The 26,009-nt window shown below is 40.0% G+C and overlaps 1 long non-coding RNA gene and 1 pseudogene across 1 annotated transcript; both read right to left on the bottom strand.

Moving 5' to 3' along the window:
- Nucleotides 1-835: 835 nt before the first annotated feature.
- On the bottom strand, nt 836-18,260 carry LOC115955309. Its single transcript, XR_004084091.1, has 4 exons — nt 18,174-18,260; nt 2,507-2,656; nt 1,335-1,539; nt 836-943 (listed from the first exon to the last, which is right to left on the bottom strand). It is a non-coding gene; the product is annotated as an uncharacterized LOC115955309 (long non-coding RNA).
- A 339-nt stretch (nt 18,261-18,599) lies between these two features.
- LOC115956905 lies at nt 18,600-25,548 on the bottom strand (annotated as a pseudogene).
- Between the last annotated feature and the right edge of the window lie 461 nt (nt 25,549-26,009).

Here is a 26,009-nt window from a genome sequence, read left to right on the forward strand (position 1 = left end):
GAAAAAGTGTAAAAATATGTGCAGACTAAAAGGGAGGAGAAGAGTTTTTTTTTTTTTTTTTTAACTGATGGAAAGAAAATGGTGATATAGCCAATATAGTTCAATAGAAGTGTAGCAAGTAGCAAAAATAGATATTACGCTTCAACTTTTAGATATTATTATATATTATATAGATATATATGTATAAAATTAACAAAACTGGTGGCATGGATAAGTGTTTGGAGTTATGCATATAACAATTAATTAGGAAGGTTATAGATTTACTTACTCTAGTTTATAAATACTAATTTAATATACTTACTTGTGGCAAGACAAATAGATTAAGTTGCTCTTAAATGCTTCCAACATATTAAAGTGTTCAAGAGCTTCTCCTATCTTATCTCTACAATATTTAAATTTTCTAGAGTTTCTCCTATCCTATCTCTAAACACTTGTGTGGGACTTCAAATTTTAAAAAGTGATACCAAAGTCACAAGTTTGTGGAAAATAAGATAATAAATAGAGTGCTTCCATTCCAATGTCCTCGCTTACCAAAAATATATTTAGTCAATAAGGCAAAATTGATGAATTCATTATAGCAAATAGGGATTATATAGTGTTAATCACTTAAAAGAGCATTTCAAAATATTTTCTGCACTCTTTTGCCAATGGCACCAATTTGTTCGTAATATTATTTGTTTATATGACTTCAAAATCAATATTTTGCTGTTTAATGAATACATTTCTTCAAAGGTATGTAATACCAATTTATTTCATGGTAATAAACTTTCCTTCTACAATTTTTTTTTTTTTTTTTATATAAATAATTCGATAGTTACAAAATGGAGGGAAATTAATCATGATTCTTACTAACACATCAATCTAAATGAAAATTTGATGGTAAAGAAAACATGAGGACAAGCCATGGGCCTCAAACAAAAGCGACTTAACCTCTAGCTCCAACCTGCAAAGACAATGTATCCATTACTAATGATATTACAGTCAGTAGTATTAAGAACAGCATGTTAAAAATTAACACTTGAATATTTTATGAGAAACTGTTTCTTCCGGAATAAACCATATCTCATTACAATTACTATTTACATCCAAGAAAATGAAGCCGCCATCTAACATAATGAACGACTGGCGGGAAGGAAAAAACAAAACAAAACAAAAGACACAAAATGGTACTCAATCTTTATAGCTTCCTGTTGCAATGTAAATCCTTTTATCTTAAGGAGAAGAAGAAACATAATGCCCAAAGCTGAACTATCGACAATCTTTGACACATCCAAATGCATACTTTCTAACACAGCATATGTATTGCCATTAACTGGAAGCTCAAGGAAACTTACCATTCAAAATCTGTTGATTGCATGTAAGCAGTTGACGTTGACAAATTGTTAACTTGACTCCTATTAGAGCAGGAAGACATCCAATTTTTACCGCCAACCCAAAAGAGGAAGTACAGACTACAAGATCAAAAGCTCGAAGAGCATAGGAATTCATATATACTGTGAAGCTGAAACTAACTAAACTGGTGTTTCATACAAGCTTCACCTGAAAGAGAGCATGAGTATCAACTTTCCCTGTGTAAATTTACCACATTTATGATGTCTAGTTGAATCAACTACATAGCAATACCCTATCAATATGTTAGCTTGCAAGTAAAATACGAAGTAGAGCCCAGTGTGTCATTTTTGCTTAGAAATCATTACATGATTTTCTGTAAGGTAGAATAAAAACCAATACTCGAAGATGAAATATGATCCATGTCCACACACAACATTCAACAATATGCATTAAAAAACATTATTTTCTTTTTTGATGCTCAGCCGTCAAAATCAAACATAGGTGATGACCACACTCATGCACTCGGGTATTGAACCCAGGTTTGTGGTACACCTCGCATCCAACAGACCCTACCACCAAAACTATGGGAATCTTTAATATGATTTGATGTATCCTACTAACAGTAGATAATGAAACGATTAAAAGACTCAACAATAATTTCAGCTACGCTAAGCATCACAGCCAGTGATGACTTCTGTACATCCTAATCATCCAAGACAAGGCTATCAAACTTTGAACCGTCAAGCAGATAACTATCAAAATCAAAACAAAGACTCTTTAACTAGATAGGACAGGTATCATAGGTTCAAAAAGATTGAATAAAAATAAACAAGATATATTAGAATAATATTCCTTAGAAAAGTTCCTCCATTTGTACACCTCTCCAGAACAGGATTAGATTCGCCCACAGCTAATGCACAATGATTTTCAGATTATATTTGACAAAAACAAGTAAAGGTAGGAACAGCTAGAAGTTTAAAGTACAATGTTTCCAGATCCATTTTTGTGAGAAGGTTACAAGTGAAAGAATAAATTTAAAACCATCATTATCAACTAGGTGAATTTGGCGCCACGTACTCGATCCCACAAGCAATTAAAAGCTAAATGGAAATGAAACATACATGGACAAATTTGCAATGAAAATCATTTAACAAGGATATAGTGAGCGGCTTACTTCGAATACAGGCAATGTGATTGCTAAGGCTCTCAAGCACCTTCATCATGTTCATCCTCCTCAATAATCACATACTTGGCAGAAACATTTGTAGTGAGTGGTCCCACACTGTCATCTTCACTGTTTTTACCCTTCTTCAGCTTTTGGTATCTAATAAATAAATAACATAAATTGATCAACAAAGAAGCAGACAAGGATGAATAAGCTAGAATAAAAGGCATGTGATAAGTTCTCATGGTCTAGACATTTTAATTTTCTTTAAAAAGAATAATGATAAAGTTCAGCTCTTCCTACATTTTACAACCTATGGGATTATGTCTATAAATGCTTAGATTTAGATAACGACCAAACATACAGAAACAAAAGTGCACAAGTGAAGAGCCAACATTTTACAATTGGCTGGTCAAACCAGAACTTATCACTCCAATCAGAGTGCCACTGATGACTCCACGAGTGCATGAGTACTGTGGGATTTGGATTCTTCTATCACTGGCATAAAAATATTTTATATTTTAAATCCTATAACAAAAACAGTGTCTGATAACATTTTTTTTTTTTAATTAAATGGCAAGTTAGGCATGTACCCAAGGGGTCACAAAGAGTTAAGAGCTCAAGATTCAGGCTTGCTGTGTCGACTTTTCAATAACATGGTATTTCCCAAATGACATACCAATCGAACATTTCACTTTGAAATATGCTACCACTAACTACTCAGATACAGCTCTCTTGAAGAAAGTTTCAACTACTAAAATGGAAGGAATATTAGGGGCACTCATAAAAGCCCTGCAAATTCATAACAGTTTCAAAAACTGTGACAAGCCTCATATTGAAAAGATATCACATCCCAAAGATAGAGTAAGTTTTATTAGAAGAGTGCAACAACTCCCCAAAGTAGAACATCCTGGTGCACACCTAAGAACATAGCATCCATTTAGAAACACTTGGGTGGTGGGCTCAATGGACTTAAAAGGATGTGTAGTAATCACTAAAGTTCCAATCTTAATCCACCACACTATCAATCCATGGATTTTCAGGGTATCGCATGGATAGGGAGTGAAATAGTCTCCCTGAAAGCTAGGACACACTTCCTTATATTGGGGAAAAAATAAATAAATCAATAAAAACCACCCAATTAAGACAAAGGCCTTTTTTTTTTTTTTCAAGTTCTACCTAGAGTAAGCCTTTTCTTTTTAAAAAATAATAATAATAATATAAAGCTTATGTCATAAACCTTCAGCTATTATTCAAAATCACACGAAAATCATTTTTTCATGAATCTTCCCCTTAATAAGCTGAACAGTTGCTGCTATTGATCAAGCAAACAGATCACTATTTCTGGACAAATGTGTTTTTGCCACTGCTTCACTAAGCGTGAGAACTGTCATAACATGAAAAAAATGTGGAAGATTGACCGCGGAGATATGGGTCGATTCAACTCAGTGACAATTGAGTCATCCCAGAAGGAAGAATCGAAGGGTTGACAATGTGCAGCTGCGGCATCAGATACAAGTTGATGTCTGCCTAAAGAATGACAATGATAGTTTCAAGGTATTCAGCTCCTTAAGGTCTTATGAGAGGACCCTGTAGCCAGTGCTGACTAGAATGCTCAATCCCCTAAATTATTATAAAGACCAACATTTGATGAATAGGTATTTGCTTGTTCTCAGGTCTTCAATGATTCTGGAGATGGATTTGATAATTGCAGAAATATTGTGTAGAGGGAACTGGTTCATAAAGGTTTTATATTTGGTGCATGTCAAATTTGCAACTACCCATGTAAATTCCCAATTGCAAATCTAGTCATCCAAACAAGCACCTTTTAGAATATGAGATAGTAAAGCCCTGCATTTCAATCCTCATCATTTCAAACAAGCTAGAGTTTTCCGAATCTCTTATCTCAACACACTACAGATGCTACAAGTGCAAAGCAATGAAGCACAAAATTTTGGGGCAAAATGGCCAAATACCATTTTTGGCAAAAATTATTAGTGTTCTATCAGTGTTTGTGAAATAATAGTGATCTACCACTATTTTGAAACTCGAGTTTGCCATGTAACTCGAGTTCCATACAAAATAGCCATCAAGTTTGCCGTGTAACTTGATAGCAATTTTTTATGAAACTTGAGTAACACGGCATACTTAGTGGCTATTTTGTATGAAACTCAAGTTACACAAACTCGAGTTTCAAAACAATCACTTTATTACTCAAATAGTGGTTAAACACTAGTAATTTCTGCCAAATATGGTATTCCGTCATTTTAACCCAAAATTCAAACTCCATTCATGCCTAAGCATGTAGCACATGGTGAGGCATGATTTCTCTTTTTTAAGAAAGAGAAATGCTACGTCCACAACATTTTACAACACTTTCACCACAAATCATAAGCGGTTACTCGTTATTGGTTTGAACCTACTACTGAAATTATTTTTTGTCCACACCAATAACAACCCATAACAACCTAACACTTAGGATTTCATGTGAAAGTGTTGTTGTACGGCACCGAGATCCCAGGCCCATACAGGCCCTGGGCCCAGTCCCAATTGTATGGCATCAAGATCCCAGGCCCATATAGGCCCTGGGCCCAGTCCCATACCGGCCTTGGGCGCAGGCCCAACAGAAAGGTCCAGTTATCCTACACCCTTCTTGAAGCTTCCTTAATGTACAGACAAGTGTAGGGCATTGAGTTCCAAGAGGTGATCGGTCAAACGTTTCCGGTCAAGTATATGAACCGTTCCCGGGAAAATGTGATATGCACAGGAAACTGAGTTGCCGAACATAATCGGTCAAGATGAAACCAAGTTCCAAGATCATAAATGCAGCACCGCCCTCTCACCTAAACATCCACTTTAATCAAATAATATTGGACCTTCAGTAGCACTAACGGTGGCTGTAATAATAATCTCCCCACTAACCTTGGCTATAAATAGAAGAAAGTTGGGAGAAGAAAGGGTTCAGAAAAATTGAGAGAAAACAGTCAAGGAGAGAGTATCAACTGAGTGTTGCTTTGAGTCTCTCTGTCGAGAACGACTCATTGTAGGAAATCCTCAAGCCCACTACAAATAAATTGTGAGCCCAAGTGATCTAAGGCCCAGAAGTCTTATACTTGGTTCCTACAATTGGCGCCCACCGTGAGGCCCTCCTACGAAACCGTGGTTCGACTGAGACTCAAACGACAGGAATGTCTGAGGAGCATTTAGGAGAGCGTGCGCCGAGCGGCTCCATAGGATCTTCTCGGGGATCAACGTGGAGGGAGAGAAGGCAGAAACGGCGGGAAGATAGGGAGCACCCAAGAGGGGAGGAGAGGTCCGGATTGGGAGAAGGGTCGGCTCAGACACACCGGACGGTTTCAGGCGTCTCGGCGCATCGGCAGTATGATGATAGAGACCGAGAGCTGGAGTGGTTACGCAGACTGGTAATGGATTTAGAGCTGGAAGCAAGGGGTCGGTGATATGAAAGGAATCGCAACCCCCAGCAAAGGAGAAATCAGGGCGAAGGCTCGAGCCGATCTGGTACACAACGATCCCGAGACCGATCGCGTTCCCAAGAGTCACACCGGCAACCACGGGAACCATGTCATCGGCGGAACCGTTCACGGTCGCATGGTTACGATGATCAAGGATCAGAATCGCCGGAGGAACGACTGCACCACAATGCCGCCATGGACGCCATGAGCCAAGCCTTGTGGATGGCGGCCCGCTCACCATTCTCCGATGAAATTGAACGGGCCCCAATGCTGAGCAGATTCACACGACCGCCGTTCAATTCGTATGAAGGGAGGATAGACCCCGTGGAGCATGTTAGCCATTACATCCACATGATGTCTTTGCATGCGCACAATGACGCGTTGATGTGTAAGGTATTCCCATCTAGTCTCGGCTCTACAGCACTGAGGTGGTTCAATGGGTTGCGGAAAGGTTCTATACACAGCTTCGCCGAGCTGATTCAAGAGTTCGGCAGCAGGTTCATGACCTGCAGCCGAGTGCAACAGCCAGTTGACGCACTACTTTCCATGAAAATGAGGGTCGGGAAAACCCTTCGGAGTTATGCCAGCCGATACTGGGAACTCTACAACGAGATTGGTGGAGAAAACGAGAAAATTGCAGCAAGTACCTTCAGGATGGGGCTCCCCGAAGATTCTGAATTACGGGAGTCGCTGACGAGAAGACCCCCCGAGGATATGAGGCAACTGATGAGACGCATAAAGGAGTACAAACGCCTGGAGGATGACCGGCTGCAGAGCAGGGGGAAAGCCCCTTTAGTGGGGAAATCTCGGCAAAGCATTTTGCCGACTAAACCGAAAAGAGAATTCAGAACGCAGGAACCAGAGGTACAAATCGAAGGGGTTAATGTGGCGTTTAAAGAGCCCATGCACAAAATCTTGGAACAGATCAAGAACGAGCCATTCTTCAGGTGGCCAAACAAAATGGGGGGCGACCCATCTCGAAGGAACCAAAGCCTATACTGCACCTATCACAGAGACAAGGGATACACCACCGAGCAGTGTCGGGTATTAAAAGATCATCTCGGACAGCTAGTGAAGGCAGGGTACCTGAAAGAGTTTGTAGCAGATTCAGCTGACCGAGAAGCCGGGCAGGGCGCCCAACAGAAAAGGAACCCCCTTCCACCACCCTTGGAGGTAATCGAAGTCATCCATGCCGCACCAAGAAGAGCAGCAGCGGCAAAAAGGGTATTGACAGTGGCATGCGCGGGGGAAGAATCATCCAAGAAGAAAAAGAAAGTTGGACGGCTGACAATCTCTTTTGACGAGGAAGACTTGGAGGGGACGATCCAACCTCATGATGATGCGTTGGTAGTAACAGCTCGGATAGGCGGATTCCTGGTGAAGAGGGTGATGATTGATCAAGGTAGTGGGGCTGACGTCATGTACCCAGACCTCTTTGAAGGGCTCGGGTTAAAGACCCAGGATTTGGCTAAGTATGATACGCCGTTGGTCTCGTTTGACGGGAGAGTTGTAAGAGTTGTAATTCCCGAGGGGCAAATTTCTCTCCCAGTGGACATGGAAGGCAAGGGAGTTATGGTCACGTTCATAGTAGTCCGATCGTTCTCGCCATACACCGTAATCCTGGGAAGGCCGTGGATTCACGCCATGGAGGCTGTTCCGTCCACCCTTCACGTGAAAGTAAAATTTCTTGCTGAGTATGGAGTTGCCGAGGTAAGGGGGAGCCAACAGGTGGCGAGGCAGTGCCTTGTCGCTGCGGTCAGATGGGAAAAGGAACAGCTCGGTCAAGCTGAGCATGCCGAGAAAGAGACTTCATAGCAATTACAGAAACCCCAGGGGGAACTGGGGCGGACGTTGCCGAGGAGGTGCTGAAGGTAAGAATTCTTCCAGATACTGACAGATATTTCCAAATAGGTACAAGCATGAATGACTGGGAAAGGGTAGAGATGTTGTTGTTCCTGTTGCAGAACGTAGATGTTTTCGCATGGAACCCGTATGAAGTGCCCGGCGTAGATCCCGAGTTCATTGTCCACAGACTCAACGTGGATCCATTATTCCCCCCGAAGAAGCAGAAACCGAGAAGAGCGTCAAAAGAGCACGTCGATGCAGTAAACCTGGAGGTCCAGCGGCTGAAGGAGGCCGGAGTCATAAAGGAGATATTCTTCCCGAAGTGGTTGGCAAACACTGTCGTAGTGAAGAAGAAGAACGGCAAATGGAGAGTTTGTGTGGACTTCACAGACTTGAACAAGGCATGTCCCAAGGACCCGTTCCCGATGCCCAAGATTGATCAGTTGGTAGATGCAACATACGGGCACTCGAGGATGAGCTTCCTAGACGCCTTCCAGGGCTACCACCAGATTGCCTTGGCACCCGAGGACCGAGAAAAGACAGCGTTTATCTCCCCGAATGCAAACTATCACTACGAGGTCATGCCGTTTGGATTGAAGAATGCCGGAGCCACGTATCAGCGAATGATGACGAGAATGTTCCGAGAAAAAATTGGATGTACGGTTGAAGTTTATATCAACAACATAGTGGTAAAAAGCAGAATCGAATTATAGCACACCGAAGACCTCCGGGGAGTATTCGAGATACTACGTCAGCACAAATTGCGCCTGAATGCCGAGAAGTGCACTTTCGGAGTGGGGGCTGGTAAGTTCCTGGGATATTTGATCTCTACTCGGGGAATAGAAGCTAACCCCGATCAAATAGAGGCCGTGAACCGCCTCAAACCACCAAGCAATCCTAAAGAAGTGCAAGTGCTCACTGGAATGTTAGCCGCCCTGAATCGATTTATCTCCAAGTTTGCTGATCGCTGCCGGCCGTTTTATCAACTTCTGAAAAAGTGGAAGGGGTTTCGATGGGACGAGAGCTGTGATGAGGCTTTTCGAGAGCTAAAGGAATACTTGGCAAAGGCGCCGAGGTTGACAGCCCCGAAGCCCGGGGAGGATCTGTTTATGTACCTTGCAGTCACCGAACATGCCGTAAGTGCTGTGTTGCTGAGTGACCGGGGAGTACAAATGCCAGTGTATTACATGAGCAAAACCTTAGTAGATGCCGAGGCAAGGTACCTGCCCCTTGAAAAGTTAGTTTTAGCCCTGGTGCACGCCACGAGGAAGCTGCCACATTACTTCCAGGCACACACGGTGTTCGTCCTCACCGAGTATCCATTGCAGTCACTATTAAAGAGATCTGACTTCACGGGTCGGATTGTCAAATGGGGGACTCGATTGGGATCGTTTGACATAAGATACCGACCTAGAAGCTCGGTGAAGGGACAGGTTCTCGCTGATTTCATCGCAGAGTTCACACCCAAGAACGAAGGCAAGGTAATCTGTAGTGTAGAGGTTCGCCCGTGGAGGGTATTTATGGACAGCGCATCAAATGCTATGGGGGCCAGGGCTGGTATTGTCATAATCACCCCTGAGGGTATACGACTGGAACACTCCTTCAGATTGGGGTTCAAAGCCTCGAACAATGAAGCTGAGTATGAGGCCCTACTGGCCGGGTTGAGGACCGTATTGCATCTGGGCGCAAGTGATGTAGAGATTCACTCGGACTCTCGGCTGGTTGTTTATCAAATCACTAGAGACTTCGAGGCTCGGGACCCTCGAATGAAAGCTTATCTGAGTGCGGCAAAACAGATTATCGGTCAGTTTACATCGGTAAAGATATCCCAGGTAGCGCGATCCCAAAACAAGCACGCTGACTCCCTTGCCACGTTAGCCTCATCGACCACCGAGGACGCGCCGCGGCTTATCACGATAGAACTTATAAGGGAGCCAAGCATTTGTGTGAAGAGTGTCCCCAACCAAGCCGGAGTAGAGGTAGCGCAGGTAGCAGTGGCCGGTCCATGTTGGATGAACCCAATCATAGACTTCCTTGCAGAAGATAAAGTTCCAGAGGATGAGGCCGAGGCCAACAAGATTCGCGGGATGGCTCCCCGATACTGGTTGTCTTCGGACCGAAAATTGTACCGAAGGTCCTTCGCAGGCCCTTACCTCTTGTGCCTACATCCCGAAAAAGTAAGAGAGCTCCTGACCGAGCTGCATAAGGGAGTGTATGGCGGGCATGCAGGGGGACGATCTTTAGCACACAAAGCGATGACATAGGGTTTTTGGTGGCCACAGATGCAGAAGGATGCCGCTGAATACGTTCGGAGCTGCGAACAGTGTCAAAAGCACGCCCCAATGATCCATCAGCCTGCAGGACGTCTAAATCCTGTCAGCAGCCCGTGGCCGTTCGCACAATGGGGGCTTGACATCCTCGGGCCATTCCCCCGAGCAACGGGGAACCGCCGTTTTGTATTGGTGGCTGTAGATTACTTCACAAAGTGGGCTGAAGCTGAAGCCTTGGCTAATATACGGGATACTGACGTGAAAAAGTTTGTATGGAAAAACATAGTTACAAGGTTTGGGGTGCCGAATTCGTTAGTAACAGACAATGGGCTACAGTTCGACAGTAATGCTTTTCGGACCTTCTGCAGCAAGCTCGGCATCAAGAACAAGTATTCAACCCCGGCATACCCACAAAGCAACGGCCAAGCTGAAGCAGTAAACAAGACTATACTGAACGGGCTCAAGAGAAGGTTGGATGGGGCGAAAGGAAGATGGGCAGAGGAGCTACCCAGCGTATTGTGGGCTTACCGCACGACCCCTAGGAGATCCACGGGGGAAACCCCGTTTTCTCTGACATACGGAGCAGAAGCAGTGATACCAACCGAGGTGAGCTTATGCAGTGCACGGGTCGCCGGGTTTGACCCCGTCCAAAACGCCGACCTGATGATGGAACATTTGGATTGGCTAAAAGAATGCAGGGAGGCCGCGACCGTACGACTCGCCGAGTATCAGCAGAAGCTGGCCCAAAGATACAACCGAAATGTAAAGGGGAGGGAATTCAGTGCCGGGGAACTAGTGTTAAGAATGGTAGTGGGGAACATGTGGGACATGGTTGCAGGGAAGCTTGCTCAGAGTTGGAAGGGACCATACAGAGTCACAGCCATCGCGGGTGCATGGGCCTACTACTTGGAAGACCTTGACGAGAGGCCGCTCCCCGGCCATGGAACGCCAACAACTTGAAGAAATTCTACGCATAATCATCGGTGTAAGCCAGAACTTGTATTCCATTGAAATTAAGAGCATGATGAACTTTTTTTGTATATGCTGTTTTTGACTCCGTAACTGCACACCAAGAGAATTGCAAATAAATCTCTAAGGACAGAAACCTGACCCTCGGCTTGATCAAAATCGCCGAGCAGGTGGAAACCTTGCAAATAAATCTCTAAGGACAGAAACCTGACCCTCGGCTCGATCAAAATCGCCGAGCAGGTAGAAACCTTACAAACAAATCTCTAAGGACAGAAACCTGACCCTCGACTCGATCAAAATCGCTGAGCAGGTGGAAACCTTGCAAATAAATCTCTAAGGACAGAAACCTGACCCTCGGCTCGATCAAAATCGCCGAGCAGGTGGAAACCTTACAAATAAATCTCTAAGGATAGAAACCTGACCCTCGGCTCGATCAAAATCGCCGAGCAGGTGGAAACCTTGCAAATAAATCTCTAAGGACAGAAACCTGACCCTCGGCTCGATCAAAATCGCCGAGCAGGTGGAAACCTTACAAATAAATCTCTAAGGACAGAAACCTGACCCTTGGCTCGATCAAAATCGCCGAGCAGGTGAAAACCTTACAAACAAATCTCTAAGGACAGAAACCTGATTCTCGGTTAAACTCAAATCTCCGAACAGGTAGAAACCTTACAAGCGAATACTCTAAGGACGAAAACACGATTCTCGGTTAAACTAAAGCCTGATGAAAACCTAACCCTTTTATAAATACTAAGTCCATTAGCGCTCTCAAATTACCCAAAGCGCCGCACAACAGGTTTTCGGGGGTACCATTCTATTAAGCGGCCATAGCACTGGTATGATTCAAGCAAAACACACAAATAGATATAAATTCATTCAACAAATTGAAACGGGAAAAGAAAACGGTCTACTAATTAAACAAATAAAGGCAATTGTTCAGTCACCACATCTCGGTGACGTAGGCAAATAAAACCAACAAATTAAGGCAATTGTTCAGTCACCACATCCCGGTGACGTAGGCAAATAAAACCAACCAATTAAGGCAATTGTTCAGTCACCACATCCCGGTGACATAGGCAAATAAAACCAACAAATTAAAAATAAGCTAGTAAATAAAAGTAAAATCAGCTGGGAGGTTGGGTCGGCGGTGTCATTTCCTGCTGAACGGTCAGGGGGAAAGGCGGGTCCTCACCGAGAAGCTCCTGCACAGTCGGGATGCTGGTGGCCTCCATTTCCTCGGGCTCGGCGTGAGCATCAATTTGCTCAACCAGCTCCCTCATACTGGCCGTCTCCTCCTCGTCAATAGCAACCGGGGCGTCCTGGACGGCAGGTACAGGGTTCGAAAATAGAATTTGGCCGGGGTCTCTCAGCTGTGAATCTTCAGGAACTCCCATTGCTTGGAGAGCGGCAAACCACCCGGCCTCAAAACCCATATTCCGAGCCCGAGCCACCACCGGCTCTGCGGAATTTTCGGCATCAGCAAAACCTACGTCGTACCACTTTTGCTCCGCGGCCGCCAAGCCTGCCCTGAGGTCGGCTATCTCCTCGGCGTTGGAAGTGTTAAGGCTGATGGCTTCGGCTAATTTGACCTCCGTCTCATTCTGCTTGGTCAGGAGCTCCGCATACCTCTTTCGGCCAATGCCCAGTTCTTCTCCGCAGCAGCAGCCTTCTTCTCAGCAGACTCAGCAGCTTTCAGCTTTTCCTTAGCCGTTTTAACTGCTGACTCCCGCGCCCCCTTCTCGCGCTCGTTTTCCTCGGCAAACTCACGTGCCCGGGCAGCCACAATGTGAGCCATTTGAGCGGCCTAGCAAGCACAAAGGTTAGAAAAGAAGCAAAAGGAAATCTATATGAAGGAGTAGATAGACAAAAGAATTACCGCAATGGCGTGCCACTCTAACCGGCGCCCCACAGACTCCTCGGATCCCTCCTCAAAAGCATGCATGTCCTCGGGAAGTAGGAGAGCTTCAGCCAAAGTTTGGGCAATACGGCCGCCCTCGCCCTTCTCCCACATCCGAACACAGGCGGTTGAGGGCAATGGCTTGCCGTCCAAAAGGAACTTTGGCTTCCACGCTGGAGCCACTTGGGAGGAGGACGCGCCCCCCGTGCCAGCTTCGATTGGCGGCTCGCGGATAACGATTCCACCTGTTGGTCGGGGAGGAGTCTGGACAGCGGCATCTCCCGAGCCCGTGGAAGGTTGATCGGTAACTTTTTGTTTCTTTCGGGCACGTCCGGCCTGCGAGGAGGGTGGGGGCTGAGGCACTTGACCCCGGCCCTGGGAAGGCGGGGGCTGATTGGGTTGCCGGGCACCGGGCACGAACCGTTCTATTGTCATCACCTTCCTTGATACCATCCTTCCACTAGGTTGGATAGCTTCAACTAGCAAGACAGCCGCTTCTATCACTTATTGTTGAGGCACGGCGGCTGGATTCTCGGGAATGGGCTGCTCTTGCGCTTGGTCTTCTTGCTGTATGGCTTCGTGGGCTATCTCCCTGAGGCGCCGGGATGCTTGTTCTGCGGATTCGTCTCGCAAAGGGGCTAGCTCGTCCGAGCAAGTAAACCGCCGACCAAATTCCCTCGCTTCCCCGGTTGTAAGCTTCGGCGGCAAAAAGTTTACGTACCGGACGTCTATATATGATAGCAGGGGGCTGTCAACTATCAGTGCCTGCTTGAAAGGCTGCCAAGTAGAATAAACCGGCTCCACTCCGAGGATCAAGTGCGAGGCCCGGAGTTGTCCGTCCCAATGCACGTATATCTCGGAACGGAGGACGAAGTTTAAATCCTTGGCGTGGACGGCTCTGAGTTCCTGAACAAACACTTTGCCGTCTGCAAAAGAACAGGTGACGCATTAGTCTCTAACAATAAAATTTTTTTACTCTAATAAGAAGAAAAGAAGAGGTGGAGGAAAGCAATTATATGAAGGGGATGGTACGAACCCACTTCACGCTGTGTAAGGGGGCAAGGGATATCCCCGGCAAACCAATTGCCGCGCACCCTAACGAACTCCCCGGCGGAGTTCCTGTTCGAATCAGGTAGGCATGATATCAGGCGTACCCGAGCATCTCTTGTCTTTAGGTAATAATTGGTGGCTTTACTCCCACAGAGGCTATACATTTGGTTAATGTCATGGTGGTCTAACTGTAAGTTAAAGGTGTGGTTCAACTTACTGACACAACTAACTACCCGGTAAAAATTGGGGGGAAGCTGGTCAGGGCACAGCCCATAGTAAGTGAGTGTGTTTATCAAGGGGGGATCTACGGGGAACCTGGCCCCACCTTCTAAAATGGACATCAAAGGAAAGAAGGCTGTACCCTACCCTCGGTGGAGTTCAATATCACTCTCATGGCAGTAAGCCACATCCACGTCATCGGGAATATTAAATTTATTCCTAAAGGTGGCCAAAGCAGCCGGGGATTCTAGAAGGTAAGAGTAACCCATCTATAACGCCTAAAACTACAAAAGTGAACTCAAAGAAATAAAGCTGAAGGAACAGGAAGGGGAAGAAAAACTTACTTTGGGTTCTAAGGAGGAAAAGAACACTGGGCAAGCAAGCGCACAGAAATGTGGTCGGTAGAGAGTAAGCACTAAAGATCAGAGGCGAAGGAAAAATGGAATGGTGTTCAGAGGGGGACTATTTATAGAGCCAAAAAGAAATGGGGGAAGAAGAAACGCTTAATCAAGCAATAAATGGGCACAGTTTACGAGCGACCCAACGAATGCCAAGCGTAACCGATTCGCGCGCCGCTTCGGTTCACAAACCGTCAGGCAATAATGACGACTGCGCCTGGCGCTGCGAAACGGCACGTCTTTTGAGATGAATATTAATAAGAAGTAACAGTCATAAGTCCCAGGCTAGAAGATTCCCGAGGTCAAAAGGCCCAGGCAGCTCCTTGATTCTTCTCGGCGACCGAGTATGAATCAAGTGGGGGCTATTGTACGGCACCGAGATCCCAGGCCCATACAGGCCCTGGGTCCAGTCCCAATTGTACGGCACCGAGATCCCAGGCCCATACAGGCCCTGGGCCCAGTCCCATACCGGCCTTGGGCGCAGGCCCAGCAGAAAGGTCCAGTTATCCTGCGCCCTTCTTGAAGCTTCCTTAATGTACAGATAAGTGTAGGGCATTGAGTTCCAAGAGGTGATCGGTCAAACGTTCCCGGTCAAGTATATGAACCGTTCCTGGGAAAATGTGATATGCACAGGAAACTGAGTTGCCGAACATAATCAGTCAAGATGAAACCAAGTTCCAAGATCATAAATGCAGCACCGCCCTCTCACCTAAACATCCACTTTAATCAAATAATATTGGACCTTCAGTAACACTAACGGTGGCTGTAATCATAATCTCCCCACTAACCTTGGCTATAAATAGAAGAAAGTTGGGAGAAGAAAGGGTTCAGAAAAATTGAGAGAAAACAGTCAAGGAGAGAGTATCAACTGAGTGTTGCTTTGAGTCTCTCTGCCGAGAACGACCCATTGTAGGAAATCCTTAAGCCCACTACAAATAAATTGTGAGCCCAAGTGATCTAAGGCCCAGAAGTCTTATACTTGGTTCCTACAGTTGTGTATATAGCAAAGTCAGGGGAGAGGTTGAATAGATAGACAAGGTGGTCCTAAACCTTGCAACCTACCCAGAATATTTCAAGTGACTATAATTTAGCGCTCTCTCTCTCTCTCTCTCTCTCTCTCTCTCTCTCTCTCTCTCTCTCTCTCTCTCTATATATATATACACACACACACACACACACACACACACACACACACACACACACACACACACACACACACACACACACACACACATATTGAAATGCAAACATGAAATTTAAGCACAGCAATATGGTAAAGTACAAGCAAGACACTTTAGAAATAAATGCATATAAAAACACAATCCCATTTCTAAATTTCCCAATGCCACTAGGCATGTCAGAAAATGGAAATTCCAAGAATTTTTTTTTTTTTTTTTTTTTATATAATTCCATAGTTGGAGAAGGGGGATTGAACCCTAGAAAACTCCATTGGAAACTCAAAGGATTTTTTTTTTTTTGAGTGAAAAACTCAAAGGATTTTGTTACTATTACCCAACAAACTAGTAAATTGACCGTGTGATGCACGGATAATGTTGTAATGTTTTATGTAAATTTGATTTTAGAAAATATTATACATATATTATAGCATATTTATTATAAAACTTTGTTAGTAATAAGTTCATCATAAAAAGTAACAATTATAAATTGCACACATATATCTATTATAATTATTTTGTTCAAGTAATGAGCAATAATTAAAACAACTTTGAAGTAATATTGTATAATAAAAGTTGATAAAAGCATATTAATTCATTCTATATTATTGATTTTTATTATGTGATGTAATAAAAAGCTTCATTAAATTTTTTTTTTTTTTGTTTTGTTTTTGTTTTAGATTGAATTCATTCAAATGAAGTAGGAAAATCCATTTTTTTCCTAATTTTTGTTGTCAAATCACGTGGGATTCCTTCTCCAATATCAATAGTTTTACAATAATTTAAATAAGTTGTACCTCAATTTATTTTCAGCAAGATTTCTTGTAGATTTATTTAGAATTTTCTCTGCATCTCAATCAAATATCACAAAATTTGTTTTGTCAATTGCATCAAAAACTTCAATTTGAATCTTGTATCTGAAGTAATTTGCAATTATGTGTGTGTATATATATATAGTAGTTACAGTGAGATAAATATATTATAAATATTTGGAGAGTATGTAGTTAATGTAAATGCCTTTAACTTTAGGATAGAAAGATTTGTTTTTGTTTCACATTTTGCACACCAAAATGATCCTGCTTATGGTTTGACATTCCTTTCACAAAGTACGCACAAAATGTAATACCAACCCATTGTTGTATCAGTGTTACTTATTGTTGCAATATTCTAACAGTTCACATCTTGCAATGAATTTTGAAATTAATATATATTATTTTTTTAATATAAATAATAAGATGTATTATTATTATTTTTACGTAAATGATGAGTATAATTTGAAATAATTAACAAATCTGTTTCATAGGATCTTATTCAAAGCATTTTATCTTTACTATTGTCTTCATATTATTTAAAGATTAATCCTCTTATGAAAATTGTTTGCATGTATTTTTGGTATTTCTTGTATAGGATCATGTTTTTTACCATTCCTATCATTGAATTTTTTTAAGAAAATATTAAGTTAATGGCATTTTGTGAGATAGTATATGCTATTTATTAGACTTATTGTTATTATAAATTTTAGAAATATGCACTTATCAATTATTTCAACAATATCAGAGATCTCAAGATTTATATATATTTTTGTTACACTGGTCAATAATAAAGAATTTGTTTGCATAAATTGCATAGAACATTATTGATAGACAAAAGTAAATTGAATTGAAATTGGGGAAAAATGGAGACATAATTTCATGAGAATGAGATTTTCTAGAAGTAGAGAGTAAATAGTCAAACTTTGGTCATAACATATAAGGTAATAGGGTAAGAGGGTAAGAGTTTTTGCTTTGATTTGCACATGGAAATGGTCAAACTTTGGTCATAACATATAAGGTAATAATTGAGCTTGAGTTTTTCATAAAGTTTGGTCTACTTTTAAAAGGTAATCCATTTTGTAGTGAATAGCTTTTGGTCTAATTGGTCTAATTGTCAAGAACAGCTCATATTAGATATAATAGTAAAAAGAAGTTACTATGATCTATTGAGTAACAATAAAAAATACTTAATAAAAAAAGGTAAAAAATGTTAAATTTATATGATAGTAAAAATAAGTTACTATGATCTATTAGGTAACGGTAAAAAAAAAACTTGATGAAAAGAGGTAAAAAAGGCTAAATGAAATATTAGAGTGCCACATGACAAGACCTCTTGCACTCTTACATGAGGTCTCTGCTTTTATATATATATTGATTGGGCAAATTAACAACAATTTAATGTTGAAAATCCTAAATTCCAAGAATGAATAAAGAACAACAATGACAAAATGAACCAAGATAAAAATCTTGACAGTCTTTTGTAGATTATTAGTTTCATTTTGCGATATGAAAAGGGATTTAAAAAAACTTGAAATATTATGATATTTTGCTTGAAACTGAAGACTTACTTGTACCAATTGAATAAACTAACACCAATCATGATTGTGAAAAGGCCAGCACCTTTCAACCAGGTAAATTCATCATGGAAGTAGAAGACTACAACCTGAATTGCACAAGATCAGAAAATAATGTCAAACAAATAGTACACAAAAGCAGCTTCCAAACCAGCGGAGGAAATTCATCAATATCAAGCAAATTAACAATGAATTTAATGAAATGTTTTCAATTCAAATCCAAGGTTAGTGGGTCAATAAATAGAGATTAACACCAGTGGAAAACATTAATTGCCATTCACAGGACCACATGACAGTAGTGCTTCATAATGTAAATAGTCGAGAATTAGCAATTACATATGTTTGGAAACAACAGTTTTTATTTTTTTTTATTTTTTAAGTAGGAGTCAATGGAGACAGCATCTCAATATACAGAATCACTCAAAAAGTTTATGGAGAACAATAAATTAATATATCCAATTAATGCACCAAGGAACTTCGAATTTCCCGTTTCCCTCTTCACCCACTCTCTATCAAAAGGACTTGTTTCTTACATCAATAAAATAGTTCATTGAGCTTATAATTGATAGGAGAAAATGCTAGCCTTATAAATGAAATGATCAGAAGTTGCTCTTAAATACATTTACTAAACGCTTGCACGCACACAGAAAAGTCCCCACACCCTTTTGTTAACTTTCTAATTTTGGGAAAATATGAGTGATAAGAACCTGACTGAAGTCCCGACCAACAAGCTTTGCAAGGCCAAAATATACCACTTTTGGATTATAATCAGCATCCAACAAAATGTTTTCAGGCTTGATGTCACAATGTATGATACAGTCTCTGCACTCGTCATGAAGGTAAGCCAATCCTCTAGCAGTTCCAAATGCAATATTATATCTTATCTTCCAATCCAAAATTTGGGAACCCTTTTGAAACAAATGTGACTCTAGAGAACCTTTTGGCATGTAATCATAGACTATAAACCATTTTGAAGCTTCTGTGCAAAAACCTCAAAGGCAAATAAGAATAGTTTGCTGAATTGTTCCAACTATGCTCACTTCTGCACAAAACTGCTTCTTACCTTGCTTTACACTTCTTAGTTTTTTCACTGCTATGGCAGTTGAATTGGGTAAAGTCCCCTTGAAAACAGAACCAAAACCACCCTTCCCAAGTTTTTTCAAGAGTTCTGTAGCTTTTTTTAATTCATGGTAGTTGAACAGCATCAAGGAATCATCCATTGCCTCAAATGTGCGAGCAGATTGTCTCCTCCATATTATTGTTAATACCATACCAAAGAGGAGAAAAATTGCTGCAATTGCTCCAACAACAATCCAAATAGTTTTTCTATCTGTCTTCACTTTACTTCCCAAAAGTTCAAGTGCTGCAACACGGACATGGATTTCTCTTCCAATCTTATTTTCAGATGAAAGTTGTTGTAGATTGACCAGTTCTCCTATCCAAATAAAACATCCATTATCATAAGCATAAGCAGTGCATGAACAGTTTCTCAAGCATGCTGATTTGCATTCTTCGATGTTGTTGACTCTTAATGCCATTGAATTCACTGGAAACAGCATGTTGGGAATTAACAAAAATGCATCATTTCCACCGTGATCGCATTGTAATGGGGCTCTCCTCACACAGCCACCTGATTGATCTTTCAAATTCCATTCATCTAATTTTCTTGGTTCAAATCCTTGTATACAAGCACAAACAGTGGATTTTTGCTCATTGCAGCTACTAAAAGCACCAGAGGTAGCATAAACCTCACACTGGTTCTTTGGTTTTATCCAAACCAAATTCCATTGCTAGAGTTCCTTCCACCATACAGATAACGTGAGCTGCACAATTACATCCAGCACAGATCTAGTAAGTGCAAAATCGGATGCAGCAGAATATATAAAATAGCTCTCATTTTCATTTGAAACAAAGGTAAGATTTTTAACATAACGGTTCAGGTCTATTTCAGGCGGAAGGCTGAAAATCTTCCCTGACCATTCCCCACTAGTCCAGTACAAATTAGACCTATTCCATTTTAACGAGTAACTTGTACCTTTTGGTTCTAGTTCAGCAGAGAAGAGCCCACGTGCTGGATTTTCATAACTTCTCCACGAAGTTAGAATTTGACTATCATTAGTAACTTTATTATATCCAAACTTGGCACCAGGCAGCCATGTATTAGTTGGGTGATCAAAACTCTACCACATTATGCTAGAGGAATCTAAAATTTTTCTTAAGATGAAATTTCCATTGTCAAGAAGCACACCTACAATAGAATTAGGCAAGCTAGAGGTTGAATTTGTAGACCAAACTCTAATCTTGTTTGATGTGAGTAGGACTAAGTTAACATCCTGAAACCACTGTAATGTTGAAGATGATGGGTCAGAGACAGGTTGATTCCTGTTGGCCACCCAAACCACTGTTTTATTTGGTATTGGTAATCCTTTGTACCATATGCCTATGTAATAGTTGTGAGAGTTACCTGGTGTGAGGAAACCCAGTTCAAAAACTCCACCTTTGGATATTATGGTTTGGTTCCCAGAGAGAGACTCGCCTGGGAAGATGGTATCAGAGCCAGTGGAAAGATTGCCACTGGTGACTGACATAAAGAAAAGTAGAACAATATGAAACAGCCATGGCTTCTTGCTTGTGCTACTCACTTCTTGCTTCTAGATTCTTGTTAGTGCCATTGTTGATTTTTGTTGTAAAAAAGCCGAATTTTGTTGAAGTACGCTCAGATTATTCTTTTCAATATATATTTTTTCAAAATTGCTGTTTCAAATTTTTATTCATATAGTCAATACTTTTTTTTTTTGGCTGAATTTTTAATGTAGTCAATCAATTGCACAAAATAATAGATATCTAGACTAGTTTGATAAATAAGGTTGGTGCCATTGTCTAGTGGGGTACGAGTTTTGCTTGTCCACAAATTAGTGGTGGTTCTCTTAGCTAGCTAGTGCTAGATATCTAATTTGATTTGTTAACTTGAAGAAGACAATTAAGTCTGAACACAAGTTGGAATTCTATAATAACTCACAAGTTAGTCATTGTACATTTACTCCAAAGACAACGGGAAATGACAATATTGATTACATGTCTGATCTTGGAGTTGGTCGGATTAGTTAAAAGAGTTTGAATTGGACAAGTAAGTTGGAGAGATGACAGTAGGAATGGCAACGGGTCGGGTTCGGGCCGGGTTTTTTCATACCGGACCCGACCCGCGGGCCAAGACCCGTGGCCCGGACTTGGCCCGTTTACTAAACGGATTTTTTTTCCGGGACTCAGACCCGCCCCCACGGGCCCCGTGGGCCCCGTCCCTCATGACCAGCCCAGCCTAAAATCAGAAACAAAAATTTTGATTTATGATTTTTCGGCCCAAAATCACGAACACAAACACAATCACAAACATAAACACAGAAATCACAAACACAGATTTCAGATCTACGATTTTCCCTTTCAAAATCACAAACCAAACACAAATTTCAGATCTATGATTTTCATTTTTCCCTTTCAGAAATCATAAACACAAACATAAACTCACATGATTGAGGCGAACTGAACCCAAAAAAAAAAAAATGGAGAATGAGGTGGAGTGAGGCTGTGTCACGCTTGTGGCCATGGGCGAGGAAGATGAGAGAGGCAGAGGACTGTGCAACAGTTCGAGATCGGCGACAGCGAGGAGGAAACGGAGTTAAGAGAGTAGAGAGCCTATGCGCGGCGGCGTGAGGAAGATGAGAGGGGCAGAGGACTTAGTCTGCTTGTGGCCGTGTGTGTTGTGGGCTTGTGGCCGTGTGTGTGAGAGAGTTGAGAGATGAAGAGGGAGAGGCGGAGGTGTGAGTTGAAAGCCTAAAATGAGGAGAGGAATAGAAAAGTTTAGGGTTTTAACTATATATATGTGAGGGTAATTTAGTAATTATATATATATATATATAATCGGGTCTTATCCGGGTCAGGTTTCGGATTTTTTTGATAAAACCTGGACCCGCTTCGGGTTTTTTTTTTAAACCCATACCCGACCCTATTCTTTATCGGGCCGGGTATCCGCGGGTCGGATCTAAATTGCCATCCCTAGATGACAGTGAAAGGCTTTGTTTTTTTTTTTTTTTTTTTGGCTGTGTCATTTTTCAGTTAGTGACAGAAAAGAGAGGGGAATGGAAATAATAAATGTGGCAAAAATCTATGGGAATTGGGGGTAGTTATAAAATATTTGTACTACTATTTAAGGGGATTTTTCTATTTGGACCAAATTTTTTATATTCCAAAATACACCTACATCCCTAGGTTTAAGTAAAGACAAAACTAAAAGATAGTCTGGTAAAAATACATGTCTAACTTGCACTATAACATTGCCTACAAAATACGAACACTCTTCCACTAACCCACTTCTTCAAAGTAATTATACATTTATTTTTTTTTTTTTTTAAATAGGAAAATAAGTTAAACAACCCATGTTGCTGCTAGTTTTTTCCTTAAAAAAAATACCCCATGTTTATCCAAAAACAAAACTAAATATAAAAAAAAAAAAAACTAGGGGTGTGATGAGTATTATGTGTGATGAAATCATTTTTTCATCACACTCCTAAATTTTTTTGTGATTTGAAAATATAGTAATCCCAAATTATAATAAACTAGTCGCGGATCTGCGAGTAGCGCGTGGTTATTTTTTTTTATGATCGTGTTATTATTTGAAATATTTTTGAATGTATTACTACTTAAGCTGCATTATATATGTATAAACAATATATTTTAGGATTCATGATGATAGAAGGTATTGTCTTGGAATTAGATGTGGAAAGGATACAACTATAGTTGGCCTTGTAGTCAGTCCAGAGCTGATCGTCCGTCTTCCTAAGTTAGTAAAATTTAATTAACTTAAAATTAGATAGAAAGGATTTTATAAATTCGAAGTTAGCGTCATGCTAGGCGAAAACTTTAGAGGACTGTAATTAAGTTGTTGCAAGTGTTTTTAAATAAATATTAATAATAATAAAAAGATCTATTCCTTTAAAGATAGAGATTAGTATTATAAATAGGATGAGGAAATTTTATTGTATTATGCTTTTTGGAAACATAATTTCTACCAAACTCAGTTGGCTAATTTGTACATTTCCAAGTCAATTGAGCACATTTAGCATGTTACATGTAATTCTTCATTTCCATATGGGTAAGGGCATTCATGATCCCAATGAGCCACTTCATTTTTCTTGCATGCTTGATTTTTGGGATGCGAAATGTGTTTGTTCCAAAAACTGTATGTCGAAGGATTTGTCGATAGTTTTGCAGCAATTGTTTTCCATCTGGTTGGTTTAGAATTGACAATAGTAATTGTATTCCTTCATCATTTGATTCGCATAACAACGCAATTGCCAGTCCGTACTTTGCATTTTTGTCTCCTTCTATGTTTGCTAGAAGAAGGATTTGTTTTCCCACTTTAGTTTGATCTTGTACAAAATATTTGTGAGCTTCGACCCAAAATAGTGCTTGTTTGTTTGCAACCCTAAAGCATTGATGAATGAATTTTTCTTCATCGTTTCAAAGGAATAATGGATTTTGGAGTAGTCTAGTTAGACTGATGTGGTGAAGAACTTTTTTCCTTTTGGTTAGCCGATTGAAATGCTTGCAGCTGTTTTTAAAAAACGAAAAGACATATTAAGAAACTAATGCGTTAGAAAAAATGAATTGGTGACAAAACATGACAATAATCATATACTAAGAATTATACATGAACATTATTATCATCACAATTGCAATATTTGATTGATGAAGTTATAAATATTTTTTTCTTTTAGAAATATAACAATGACTATAGAATTGCACACTACTTCACAATAAAAAGTTAATAAAAAGAGAAAATTGAAAGTTGGGATATATGGATCAACATTGTAATGAGAAAGAAAATATCTATATATATATATATATATATATATAGATATCCGCATCACGCTGATTATGTAACATCATTCATGTCATGACTTTGGAATACACCATTTGTGTAACGTAGAAAACTTTAATGTGAAGGGCCATAGCCATAAAGAAAAACTCTGCATCTATTCAGCCCCTAGGGAGTGTAAATTTTTTTTTTTTAATTGCAATATTTAATTGATGAAGATATAAATATATATATATATATATTTAGAAATATAATGATAACTATAGAATTGCGCACTACTTCATAGTAAAAAGTTAATAAAAAGATAAAATTGAAACTTGGGATATATGGATCAACATTGTAATGAGAAAGAAAAAAAAAAAAAATATATATATATATATATATATCTCTGCATCATGTTGACTATGTAACATCATTCATGTCATGACTTTGGAATACACCATCTGTCTAACCCAGGAAACTTTAATGTGAAGGGCCATAGCTATAAAGAAAAACTCTGCATCTGTTCGGCCCCTAGGGAGTGTATAAATTGTTTTTTTTTTTTTTTTTAATTGCAATATTTGATTGATGAAACTATAAATATTTTTTGTTTTAGAAATATAACGATGACTATAGAATTGCACACTATGTCATAGTAAAAAGTTAATAAAAAGAGAAAAAATAAGATTTCAATATTTTGTGTCACAATTTTGGATGTGGTTGATTGTGATTAGTAGGGAAAAAGTGGCGAGTTCATGTGAAAGTAACGAACATGAGATTTGAATTTAAAGTTGTGTACCTGATTTTGATGTTGCCTAAAAATTTTGGTGATTGTCTTCCAACATTGGAAATTATTTCGAGCAAAAAATCTGTCGGTAATTCATGTTGCATGCTCATTTTTGTGATTGTGGAGAGTGTATTTTTATGCTATTTTTGGTGTATTGTTTTGTTGTTTTGTTATGTAAGTTATAGTGTTTTGATTGTTGTATGGATGAGTGATTGTTGAATTTATTTGCAATTATTTTTAATTATTTTTTTTGGGTTTTTTTTTTTTTTTTTGAATAGAAGCCTTTCATATACCCTTCTCTATAAATCTTAAATCCTGTAAATTATGTTTGACTGTTTAGTGTTCATTCGGTTTTTTTTTTTTTTTGGCATATTTTATTTTTTTAATTTTCCATTTTCTTTGGGGCTTTTCAAATTATCAGGTGGCTTTTGCCCTGCCATCCATCAACTTTAAGTAAATAATCTAGTGGATGTATCTAATAACATAATGTTAAATCAAGTTGTGTAGGATGTTAACTTTGTTTGATAGTGAAATGAAGGTTAGTTGGAACTTGGACACACTTGGAGATTTTGTAATTATGAGGAGCAATGGGCAACTTGTTTACAATTTTTGCGTCACAGTTGATGATGCTACCATGGCTATATCACATGTTATAAGGTATTACGTCCAACCTCCTTAAAATTAAGGGAAATTTGCTATTTACCTGTCTGTAAACGTAGCAAGTTTACCATCTCTAATTTTTAATTTTTCTTTACCCTGGTCGTGGTTCATGTTATGTTAAGGCATCATATTCTTTCAAAAATTGTATTTTCAGGACAGAGGAACATTTACCAAATTCTTTAAGGCAAGCACTAATATATAAGGTACTGTTAAAAATTTGAACCTTTTTCCTACTTTTCCTTGCTTTTGGGTTTTTTTTTTTTTTTTTTTTTTTTTTTTTTTTTTTTAACAACAGAGAGAAACTGATTGTGGTCTCTATACATTATTCTACTACAGGCTCTGGGATTCTTAATGCCTTCTTTTGCAGCAAAATAAATTACATCAAGTAGGGCTTTAGCATCATTTAAGATAGGATGCAATTTACTCTGTAACTGATAAAAGAATTAAAATTTAGCTTTCATCTAAAAATTATAAAAAGATAATAGAACACTAAACAATGAACATTATTTTTATTAATTACGGGCATAATGCA

This window comes from Quercus lobata, chromosome 8, assembly GCF_001633185.2.
Source record: "Quercus lobata isolate SW786 chromosome 8, ValleyOak3.0 Primary Assembly, whole genome shotgun sequence".
Lineage (NCBI taxonomy): Eukaryota > Viridiplantae > Streptophyta > Magnoliopsida > Fagales > Fagaceae > Quercus > Quercus lobata.